This window comes from Lepidochelys olivacea (assembly GCF_965140295.1).
Source record: "Lepidochelys olivacea isolate rLepOli2 genome assembly, chromosome: 1".
NCBI lineage: Eukaryota > Metazoa > Chordata > Testudines > Cheloniidae > Lepidochelys > Lepidochelys olivacea.
In genome coordinates, this window is record NC_140411.1 from 217,395,989 (window position 1) to 217,408,207 (window position 12,219).

General features: G+C 45.7%; 1 pseudogene across 1 annotated transcript in view; it reads right to left on the reverse strand.

The window, feature by feature from the left end:
• Window positions 1-12,219, reverse strand: part of LOC311526290 (antigen WC1.1-like) — a 65,863-nt pseudogene that overhangs the window by 24,841 nt on the left and 28,803 nt on the right. The window contains exon 4 of the transcript XR_014714723.1: window positions 4,634-4,945. The product of XR_014714723.1 is annotated as an antigen WC1.1-like (transcript). The remainder of the gene's footprint in view (window positions 1-4,633; window positions 4,946-12,219) is intronic.

The following is a 12,219-nucleotide window of genomic DNA, read 5'->3' on the forward strand; positions in this document are numbered from 1 at the left end:
TTAAAGATGAGATTAGTATTACACTTAAGACAGGTATTTAACTACTCTGTTTTTTATTAAAGTTTTGTATGGTCTGAATCTCACATTAAGACTCCTATACTCTGAGCAGGTGTAAATGAGCCCTTAGGGTTAGGAAGAATTGGGCCCAGTGTAATCTCCCCTTACTTCCCACACAGAATCTCTGTGTCAGTGTGACCCACATTCCTTGTACTGCAGCATTTGACTTTATTTCTCTGACAGGAAGCGAAAGATGCCATGGGGAGGGGACATAGATTTTATTTGGATACTCTGGGCCTCTGTTATGTCATGGGCAACCCCACACCCTAGTCACCCTCTGAGGGCAGAGCTAGAATACAGGGTCGGGGGGGGGGGAAGGTTATAAATACAGGAGTTGAAGGGCTTTTATACACTTGAAAGGCTACAATGGCACAGCTGCAGCACTGAAGCTGCACCTCTGTAGCCCTTTAATGTAGACCCTACCTATGCCGACCGGAGGGGTTCTCCCATTGCTATAGTTCATCCACCTCCCGGAGAGGTGGTAGCGAGCTTGACAGAAGAATTTTTCTGTTTACCTAGTGCTGTCTACACTGGGGGGGGGTGGTAGGTTGGCTTAATGTGTCACTCAGGGGTGAGGATTTTTCATATCCCTGAGTGATTTAGCTGGTTCAACCCAGCTTTTTAATGTATACCGTGTCGAAGACAGCCCTGTGGACTCAGTGGCTGAGAGATGTATCTGCTGTGAGGGCTGATCCCAACCCCTGTACCACCGTGGATACAGGGCAGTGCTATGCCAGCTTTATTTTCTAAGGAAGCTCTCCATTGAGATAATGTTTGGTGCACCATGGTGTGGTCTATGGACGTAGAGGGAGAGCTGGGGCAGTATTTGTTGCTGTGGAGACCACAGAGACTATGGAATTTACATTTAGCTATCAGCTGACTGCTCTAAACTGGGATTCTGTCTCAGTTAAAGAGAGAGAACGGGGCAGCACTTGGTGAGGTGAGGATTTGTGAATTCTTGCCTGATTTAGCTGGGTTTATGGGGAGAAGACAGTGCTCCATGGAGTGAGAGCCTCACAGAGATCCAGGGAAGAGATATTGTAGAGGCTGCTTCCAATCCTGGTACCACATTGAATACAGGCTACAGATTTCTGTTTCACCAGCAACTGAGAGACCCAGTCAACTCTTAACCCAAGCCTAGGGCTGGAGCGCTGCTAGCTGCTAGATCCCCAGACTGTTTCGTTGCTCACCGAGTTCTGAAGTGTTTGAAAGGGCTGAGGTACTGCCATTTCTCAAGCTCTGAAGACCCACGACATGTTACAACCACACTGCAAAGCCTGAGAAATCATCTCTAAGAGAAGATCAGTGGGGAATGTGTTTGGATGTTTGTGCTGAAGTATGGAACACGTTAAGTTGTAAGAGAAACAAATGGAGGAAGGTCTGTGTAAGGAGAACACATAGATTTACTTTCTTAGAGCTTTTGTTGAAGTGGCAAAGAGTCCTGTGGCACCTTATAGACTAACATGTTTTGGAGCATAAGCTTTCGTGGGTGAATACCCACTTTGTCGGATGCATGGAGTGGAAATTTCCAGAGGGAGGCATAAATCTGCAAGCAAGAATCAGGCTAGGGATAATGAGGTTAGTTCAATCAGGGAGGATGAGGCCCTCTTCTAGCAGCTGAGGTGTGAACACCAAGGGAGGAGAAACTGCTTTTGTCCTTGGCTAGCCATTCACAGTCTTTGTTTAATCCCGAGCTGATTGTGTCAAATTTGCAAATGAACTGAAGCTCAGCAGTTTCTCTTTGAAGTCTGGGCCTGAAGTTTTTTTGCCGAAGGATGTCTACCTTTAAATTTGCTATTGTGTGTCCAGCGAGGTTGAAGTGTTCTCCTACAGGTTTTTGTATATTGCCATTCCTAATATCTGATTTGTGTCCATTTATACTTTTACGTAGGGACTGTCCAGTTTGGCTGATGTACATAGCAGAGGGGCATTGCTGGCACATGATGGCGTATATTATCATAGAATCATAGAATATCAGGGTTGGAAGGGACCTCAGGATCTAGTCCAACCCCCTGCTCAAAGCAGGACCAATCCCCAACTAAATCATCCCAGACAGGGCTTTGTCAAGCCTGACCTTAAAAACTTCGAAGGAAGGAGATTCTACCACCTCCCTAGGTAACGCGTTCCAGTGCTTCACCACCCTCCTAGTGAAAAAGTTTCTCCTAATATCCAAGCTAAACCTCCCCCACTGCAACTTGATGACATTGATGGATGTGCAGGTGAATGAACCGGTATTGGTGTGGCTGATCTGGTTCGGTCCTGTGATGGTGTCGCTGGTGTAGATATGTGGGCAGAGTTGGCATTGTGGTTTGTTGCACGGATTGTTTCCTGAGTTAGAGTTACTGTGGTGCAGTGTGTAGTTGCTAGTGAGAATATGCTTTAGGTTGGAAGGTTGTCTGTGGGTGAGGACTGGCCTGCCTCCCAAGGTCTATGAAAGTGAGGGATTGTTGTCCAGGATGGGTTGTAGATCACGGATGATGCATTGGAGAGATTTTAGCTGAGGACTGTATGTGATGGCCAGTGGAGTTCTGTTGGTTTCTTTCTTGGGCTTGTCTTGCAGCAGAAGGCTTCTGGCTCTGTTGATCTACACGTCTGGCTCTGTTCACCTGTTTCCTTATTTCCTTGTGTGGGTATCGTAGATTTGAGAATGCTTGGTGAAGATCTTGTAGGTGTTGGTCTCTGTCTGAGGGGTTGGAGCAAATGCGGTTGTACCTCAGCACTTGGCTGTAGACAATGGATCATGTGGTGTGTTCGGGATGGAAGCTGGAGGCATGAAGGTAGGCATAACGGTCGGTGGGTTTTCGGTATAGCGGTGGTGTTAACGTGACCGTCACTTATTTGCACCGTGGTGTCTAGGAAGTGGACCTCCCGTGTAGATTGGTCCAGGCTGAGTTTGATGGTGGGGTGGAAGCTGTTGAAATTGTGGTGGAATTCTTCCAGAGTTTCCTTCTCATGGGTCCAGAGGATGAAGATGTCATCAGTGTAATGTAGGTAGAGAAGGGGCGTGAGTGGACGAGAGCTGAGGAAGCGTTGTTCCAGGTCAGCCATAAAAACGCTGGCATATTTTGGGGCCATGAGGGTGCCCATAGCGGTGCCACTGGTCTGGAGGTATATATTGTCACCAAATTTGAAATAATTGTGCATGAGGGTAAAGTTACAGAGCTCAGCAACCAGTTGTGCTGTGGCATCATCAGGGATACTGTTCCTGACAGCTTGTATTCCATCTATGTGTGGGATGTTTGTGTAGAGAGCCTCTACATCTATGGTGGCTAGGATGGAGTTTTCTGAAAGATCACCAATGCACTGTAGTTTTCTCGGGAAATCAGTGGTGTCACGGAGATAGCTGGGAGTGCTTATTCATACCTATTACAATGTTTTAATGTGTGCATTAAATGTTTGGTTTACTAAGGCCATGTCTACACTATGGGCGCGACAGTGACACAGAACTTCACTGCAGCTATGTCGCTGTAGTGTGGATGCTTCCTTCAGTGACAGAAGGGGTTTTACTATTGCTGTGGGTAATCCATCTTTCCAAGTGGTGGTAGCTAGATCAATGGAAGAATTCTTCTATTGTTGTCTACAGTGGGGGTGAGGTTGGCATGGTTATGTCACTCAGGGATGTGACTCCTATTGATCTCATTGATGAAGGCTGCGAAGTGCCTAAATCCTTACTGAAAATGAAACGTAGGCTCTTAAATCAGTTAGGCATTGCCATGCTGAATGGAGCAACAGCGAAACAGCTGTAAAAATCTGGGCCTAGCCACTATGGATAGCCATCAGACGACTTGCCATTTATCAGCTATGGCAGTTCTCTGGTGTGGCATGGGGAAGCCGATGAAGATCTTTGGAGAAGCCTGCAGGAAAAAGGACCCCTGCAGTATTTGTATTGCATTGTAGAGGAGGATCTTCATCAAAGTGCCAGCTGCTCTCACTAAGAGCAGGATCTTTGTGAAAGTTCCCAGCTGGCTCAGAAGCCAAGCTCTGGAGCCATTTGAACGCTTTCCTGAAAACTGGGATCTTTGGCAAAGAAATGATTATTTCTATGAACTGCTGTGGGGAATTAATGATCTACAAACATACACACCCTCTGAGCAAGCTCTGTAGGTGAGGGCTGCAGCCCACCAGCGCACAACCCAGGATGGGCAACGGGGGAAGCATTTTGGCCAGGAACACCAGGGCAAACACTTATTTTTCCAGAGAGTGAAATGGGATTGTAATGGCCCCGCAGCATGGATGAGATCTCTGCGTATAGGTTGCTTCTGCAACACCAACCTCAACCTGATGAGGGGCTGAGTCAGCCCTGCTGGGACTGAGGAAGTCTGTGAATCACAAACCCCAGGTTTATAGCACAGAGCCATTCTCTTTGGTTCACTCTAGCATAGTGCTAGGATCCACCTCGCCACCCCTTACTGCACCTCGAGGTGTCTCTGATCTGGGGAACTTAAACAAAGAAACCAACATTCCGATACCCCTATTTACCTTGAGTACTGTAGTCAGTGGGACTCACTCATGAGGATCCTAAGCTGGCCTATAAACTGCACTATAACTAATACACACACATATATATTAAACTTACCTGAGCAAATAACACTGACCGTGTCTCTGGGGGAGCAGGCTGGATTGCCCAGGGCCATGCGAAAACAATCCCACAGACAGGGTTCAGTCCCTTCACAATGAAAAGTGTCGCTCCATACGGTTCCCCTCCCTTCCCCGAAATGGGCTCCTCCCAGGATCGACTCGGCGTATCCACAGTTCAGCTGATGGCAGAGGACGTTGGCATCTTGCAAATCCCAGTGGGAGGCACAGAGGCTTCCCCATGTGTCTCCATATTGGATCTCCACTCTCCCGGAGCATTCGGTGCCGTTCACTAACCTGCCGCCCAGGCACCCTGAGCACAAGGGAAAGTGAGTGTCAAGGAGGTGCAGTGATCAGTGTTAACGGCAATGGCAGGGAGGGGAGTAGGGAACAGGAAGGGATTGTTGCTCGTGATCAACGCTATCAGTTACCCTGTGGGGGCTGTGGGACTATTCTACACCTGCACATTCACAAACTGATACTCGATCCACATCAGTTAGTGAGAAGGGAAGACCAGGGACCAGAATTTGGCTTCCTTGGTACATTCCATACTCAAGTCATCACAAGCATTTCACTGAGGGATCAGTCCCAGCAGACTTCGCTGGTGCAGGGACAGGGGGCCAAATTATGGGCCAGTCCCCACCTGGTGTAAATCGGCATAGCCCCACTGAGCCCAATGGAGCTTGGCTGATTGACACACTGTGAAGATCTGGCTGAGGACGCTCCCCAATCCTTTTCTTTCCCCTGGCAGCTGCTCACCTGAACACACCATGCTGGCTTCACTCCCAGGGGGACACTCAGTTGTGCCCAGCGCACTTACAAGACAGTCCCTCAGGCGGGATTCATTATTCTCACAGCCAAACTTGCCATTCCAGACAGGCCCGTCTCCTGTGCCAAAGAGCTGCCCTGCTGGAATCGACAGGGCGAATCCACAGTCAAACTGCTGGCAGAGGGTGTGGGCAGCCTGTAAATCCCACTGGGAGTCACAGAGGGTTCCCCAGGCACCTCCGTGGCGAAGCTCCACTCTCCCCGAACACTCTGTGCTGCCATTTGCCAGCCTGTACCCGCCGTATCCTGAGAAGAAGGAGAAGGGAGATCAAAAGGACATTTCTCTTGCACAATTGTATCCAAAGATGTGACGAAGGAGCCCCAGTGACCTGGGATAATTAACTAATAATTATTTCCCAGTTTACTGGGCACTTTGTAAATGAGGATGTTCAGATGTGATTATCAGGTTCTTTCAGTGCAGGCGTTATTGCTCATATCTGCCCTTTGTGGGAAGTCACACAGCACCCACCAAACTCTGCCTTGGCATTTACTGCTCTGGGGTCAGGGTCATGCCTGGGACAGATTGTCTTTAGCTGAGGCCAGTCTCTGCTTTGGTGGTTCCAGAGTGCTGGTCAGGAGTCTGGAGCGGCTGCCCCTAAGTTATCACACAAATGCCATGTGAAGAAACTGGGGTTCTCAAGGGTGCTGAGTCCCAGGTTATTGGAAGCTTACTGAATCAGAACAGTTGCACTCAGGGGTCTGACTGGGAATAACATACACAGTGGTGATATTCTAGCTCAGTGACAGCTCTGCAACAGTTAAGGTTGAGACCAGCTTTCCTTCAAAGCTAATTTTTTCTAAGTGCTCTAATATCTGCCTGATTGATTGGATTGGATTGAAATACAGTATTTCACATAGGAGCACAGGGTTGTATTAGTAATAAAATGTGGGGCCATTTCACCAAGGGGTTTCCGAGATACAGCTCCCAGGAAGGAAAAAAAACAGCTTATATTAAAGTTGACAGATTCTGGCGTTTTATTTTTGCACACAGGTAGAGATCAAACCAAGGCTCAGATCATTGCACCAGGGTCTCAGACACTTGTGGGTTACCCCCAACAGAGGATATGGCATCCACCAGCCTTTGGGGGAAATCAAATTCAGATGTTATTTCAAAATGAGCCTGCTTCTCCAGTTAGGTGCTTGCGAAGGATTGTGCGCCTACACATACATCTAATGGACTACACTGAGCATGTGCAGTGAGAGAGGATAGCTGTCTGGAAACCTGAAAATCCAGCATGAGATGTGGGTGGCTTTGAGGGTAAATTGTGGCCTTTACAGCTAGGCACCCCCACCCCTGACACTGTGAGCGCAACTCCAGCTCAGAAAAGAAATGTGATGTTAAAAAAGCAGGTTTATTGCTCCAATTGGTCTCTCTCATGGGGGATTTTGTTTGGTGTAAATATAATCTGAGTGCAGCAACATATTCAGAATGTGCTGAAATTGCTTTTGAAAAGAAAACAACTTCCAAATGTGAATGCTGACTGGGAAGGGGAGGGGTGATCAGGGGTGCAAGAGTAGGTGGTAACAGGGGGAAATGTTTGCGTTTTCAGCCAGGGATGTGTTTATTATGGGGAGGGAGACAAATGGGAATCGGTGGTAGGGGAGAGAAGAAGTTGCGGGGTGGGCTCAGGGAAGGGGGAGAGTGTGAGGATTGGGAGAGGAGGAGGGGAGAAGACAGGAGGGGTTGCAAACTAGGAAGGGTAGCAGAAAAAGTTGGGGGATTGAAGTAAGGCACATCAGCCATGAATTCCCTTCTGTGTGTGTGTTGCAATCTATGGGAGCCCTATCCATTTGCAGGCCCTGGGAGCAACTATACAACCACCATTATCCCCATTCCATTCTAACAAAATGTACAGGACAAGGAGGAGCACTCAGGAATCACATAGCAACCTTGTGGCCGAGTGGAAAAACCACTGGACTGGGACTATCCCCAGCTTTGCCACTGGCTTGCTGTCTGACCTTGGGCACGTCTGAGGTTCTGAGCCCCAGAAGATGGTGAGAGGCAGACCAGCTGAAAGTCTCTGGGCAAAGATAAAAGCCGGGAAAAATAGTGGTGATGTAATGGTAGGGGTCTACTATAGACCACCCGATCAGGAAAAGGAATGGATAAGGCATTTCTACAACAAACATAAATATTCAAAACACAAGACCTGACAGTAACAGGGGAGTTTATCTACCCAGACATCTGTTGGAAAAGTAATAAGGCAAAACACTAAATGTTCAATCAGTTCTTGGAATGTGTTGGGGAAAACTTTTTGTTCCATAAAAGTAGAGAAAGTAACCAGGAGGACCGACATCTGAGACTAGATTCTGACCAAGAGGGAGGAATTGTTAGTGAATCTGAAGGTGGAAGGCAACTTGGGTGAAAGTGACCATAAACGTTAGTTGTCATGATTCTAAGGAAAGGAAGGAGTGAAAGAAGCAGAATAAGGAAAAAGGACTTCAAAAACTCCAGACTTTAACAAACATAGTGAACTGATAGCTAAGTTCCCATGGGAAGAAAATCTTAGGGAAAAAAGGAGGTCAGGAGACCTGACAGTTTCTCAATGTTAAAGACACAACTGCAAACTATCCTGATGTGAAGGAAAAACAGAAAAATATCATAAGAGAACATTATGGCTCCACAAGAGCTCTTTAAGGACTGAAAATCAAAAAGGAATCATACAGAAAGTGGAAATGTGAAGCAGTTGCTAAGGATGAGCACAAAACCACAGCACCAGCATGTCGGGACTAAATCAGAGAGGCTAAAGCACAATATGAGTTACACCCAACAAGGGAAATAAAAAGATAATAATAATAAGTTCTCTAAATACATTAAGGGGTAAGAGAAAGATGAAGTAAAGTACAGGTCCTCTACTTAGTTAAAAGAAGAGCTAATAAGGGGTGATAACAAGAAGGCTGAGGTGTTTAATTTCTATTTTGCTTTAATCTTTACTAAATAGGTTAATGGTGAGCAGATACTCAACACATTTAATATTAACAATGAGGGGGAAGGAATGCAAACCTCACAGAAATTAAGTCTACTGTCCCCAAAGATACAGTACACACACACTAGCCTGTTAGCCTGTAGCCCTGTATTTGACATTCCTGCATGCACCCCTGTCATAAATATAAAGGGAAGGATAAACACCTTTAAAATCCCTCCTGGCCAGAGGAAAAACCCTTTCACCTGTAAAGGGTTAAGAAGCTAGGATAACGTCACTGTCACCTGACCAAAATGACCACTGAGGAGACAAGATACTTTCAAAAGCTGGAGGGAGGGAGAAACAAAGCCTCTCTCTGCCTGTGTGTGTGATGCATTTGCCGGGAATAGAAAGGAATGGAATCTTAGAACTTAGTAAGTAATCTAGCTAGATATGCGTTAGATTCTGTTTGTTTAAATGGCTGAGAAAATAAGCTGTGCTGAATGGAATGGATATTCCTGTTTTTGTGTCTTTTTGTAACTTAAGGGTTTGCCTAGAGGGATTCTCTATGTTTGGAATCTAATTACCCTGTAAGGTATTTACCATCCTGATTTTACAGAGGTGATTCTTTTACTTTTTCTTCTATTAAAATTCTTCTTTTAAGAACCTGATTGCTTTTTTCATTGTTCTTAAGATCCAAGGGTTTGGGTCTGTGGTCACCAATGTAAATTGGTGAGGATTTTTATCAAGCCTTCCCCAGGAAAGGGGGTGTAGGGTTTGGGGAGAATTTTGGGGGGAAAGATGTTTCCAAGCGGGCTCTTTCCCAGTTATATATCTATTAGATGCTTGGTGATGGCAGCAATAAAGTCCAAGGGAAAAAGGAAAATAGTTTGTACCTTGGGGAAGTTTTAACCTAAGCTGGTAAAAATAAGCTTCGGAGGTTTTCATGCAGGTCCCCACATCTGTACCCTAGAGTTCAGAGTGGGGAAGGAACCTTGACAACCCCACAATTGGACAGCACTGGAGTCAGTCATTTTGTATGTTCAACCACTGCTAGCTGAAACCCAAACATCACATAGCTAACAATAGTTTTATGACCCTGAGAGGCAAGGCCGAATAGCTCCATGCTTGCAGTTTTTCTAATCAAAATGGGAGAATAAAATAAAAAATAAACATACTATAAAAAGAGAAAAAAATGTTTGGGCAACCGACCTTGGTTTTAGGTTCCTCTAACATGTAAGCTTTATCATTGTTATAACCAGGAATATTTTGCTAATAAAAATAATGAATTGTTATTGGCTGTTGCTGGGGAAATTATTAGCCCATTAGAGGCTATTATGAGCTGTGTGCTTTATCCAAAGAAAATTTACAAAAAAATTATTTAGAAAGTGTGCTTTGGAGCAGTCTGAGGAAGCTTTCCTTTTGGCAAGGATTTTACACCTTAGTTCCCCAATAGTAAGATGGAAGGAGGGGGCCCCCGATAGCTTGGCTGTTAATTTCTTGAGACCATTTCAGACTTTTTAGGTAACTGTAAATATTTGGAATGCTCTGCACCCTACTGCTACAGCATACATAGTGAGTCCACGCATGAAACCCAATAAAGTAGTTTTAGGTAAAGCACTCTGGTTTGTATCAATCATTTATCAGACAGAGGAGTTATGGCCATATTATTTTTTTCTTGAAGAAAACCAGTTAAATTACCACTGATTTGGGTTCTAAAACCCCTGGGTAACAAGCCCAGCTGAGGACACACTCTTTACCTTAACACACAGCATGGAGCTGATTTATGGTAAAACCACAAATAAGTTTATTAATAAAGAACATAGATTTAAATGATACTAAGCAGAGATAACAGAAGCAGAAAATGCTTACAAACAAAACAAAATACAACATATTTTAGGAACATCTTTCCATCACACATACATAACTCTACTCGCCATCTGTATATGCCTCACACAATGATATCCATAACTAGCATGTCTCCAGTTTTTATATGATATCTTACCCAAGTGAGCTGTAGCTCACGAAAGCTCATGCTCAAATAAATTTGTTAGTCGCTAAGGTGCCACAAGTCCTCCTGTTCTTTTTACCCAGTACACTGTTATAGTACAATAATACTGTATACAAACAGTTGTTTCAACTGCTTATTCTTTGGGTTTCAGGCCCCTTGTTCTCCCCTTGGGGTGTCTGGACCCTGATTGTCACACAAAGATACTTAAGGATCTAGCTGAAGCGTTGGTGGAACCGTCAGCCATGATACACAGACAGCTGCAGCGGCACAGGAGCCAGCAAACAGAGGGGTAAACAGGGGAGTTTGAAAGGGGAGTTTCTCTTGTGGTGTTTGTTGGGGGTTTGTTTTTGCTGTGGGGGGTGGTGTTTTGGTGTGGTTTGTGTTTCCCAGATTAACAGGATTTAGGTGGGAAGGCTATGACAGATACAGAGGCAGCAGTGGGAGTGACCCATGTCGTGGAGGACACAATAAAGATGACTGGATGTGGAAGCTGCGGTATGTACATGACCCTGGAGGGGGCACCTGGTAAGAATTTTGTTGGCATGAAATGCCATCTGATAGAGCTGATGGAGGAAAAGATCAGAGGTTTGGAGATGCAGGTGGAAAGTCTGGTTGAGTTTAGAAATGGGTTCGAGCAGATTATGGAGCAAAGACATGAGATATATGAAGGGAAAAGCTCAGACTTACAGATGGAAGCAGGACTGAGGAATTCTGAGGGGAGACTGCTGGGTGAGGAAAGTGGTCAGTGGAAGTATGTGACTAAAAGAACCAGGCAGAGGAAAGGAAGGGAAAATAGTGAAGGAGAAATAGAGCTCAAGAATAGGTTTGTGGAGTTGGAAAATGAAGAAGGGGCTCAGCAGGTAGTCACTGAAGGTGGAAGGGCAAGGAAGAAGAGAAGAGCGGCTAGTCCTCTAGGAAACGGGGAAGAGTCAATGGAGACTACACCAACTATGAGCCCCAGGAGGACACAGGATAGATTGCAGAGGATTGCAAGGGAGAATAGGAATGGAAAGAACTTGCAGCCAGAGGGAACAGGGGATAGACTGGAGAATAGCACCGTCACCAGGAAAAGGCAGGTCTATGTGAGCGGGGACTCTTTACTGAGAAGAATAGACAGGCCTGTAACCAGAGCTGATCCAGAGAATAGAAGGGTGTGCTGTCTTCCAGGTGCTAAGATACGGTATGTAGACCTGAGGTTGAAAAGGATCCTAAAGGGAGCAGGAAAGAAGCCCCTAATTATCCTTCATGTGGGAACAAATGTTACGGCTAGATTCTCGCCGGAAAGTATTAAGGGAGACTATGCTAGGCTGGGGAAGATGCTGAAAGAAATCGAGGCTCAGGTGATCTTTAGTGGGATTCTACCTGTTCCTAGAGAAGGGCAACAAAGGGGTGACAAGATTATGACTATCAACAGATGGCTCAGGCAGTGGTGCAATAAGGAGGGCTTTGGGATGTATGGCCACTGAGAGGCATTCATGGACAGAGGACAGTTCTCTCGGGATGGACTTCATCTGAGTAGGGAAGGAAATAGACTTCTAGGATGGAGACTGGCACAACTGATTAAGAGAGCTTTAAACTAGGAATTTGGGGGAGATGGTTGGGAGATGTCCAGGTAATCGCCACGCTGGATTTTAGCATTGAGAGGGAAGAAAACGAAGTAAGAAAGGATACAGCCGTGGGTAGGAGAATGGATATAAGGAGGAAGGGCAGTGTGGATACCAGTCTAATAGGTTATACTGGCTGTAGAATGACCGTGCCTAATCAGGTACAGAATGTGAGCAAGGTCAAACAGCAAAAATTAAGATGTTTGTACACCAATGCGAGGAGCCTAGGTAACAAAATGGA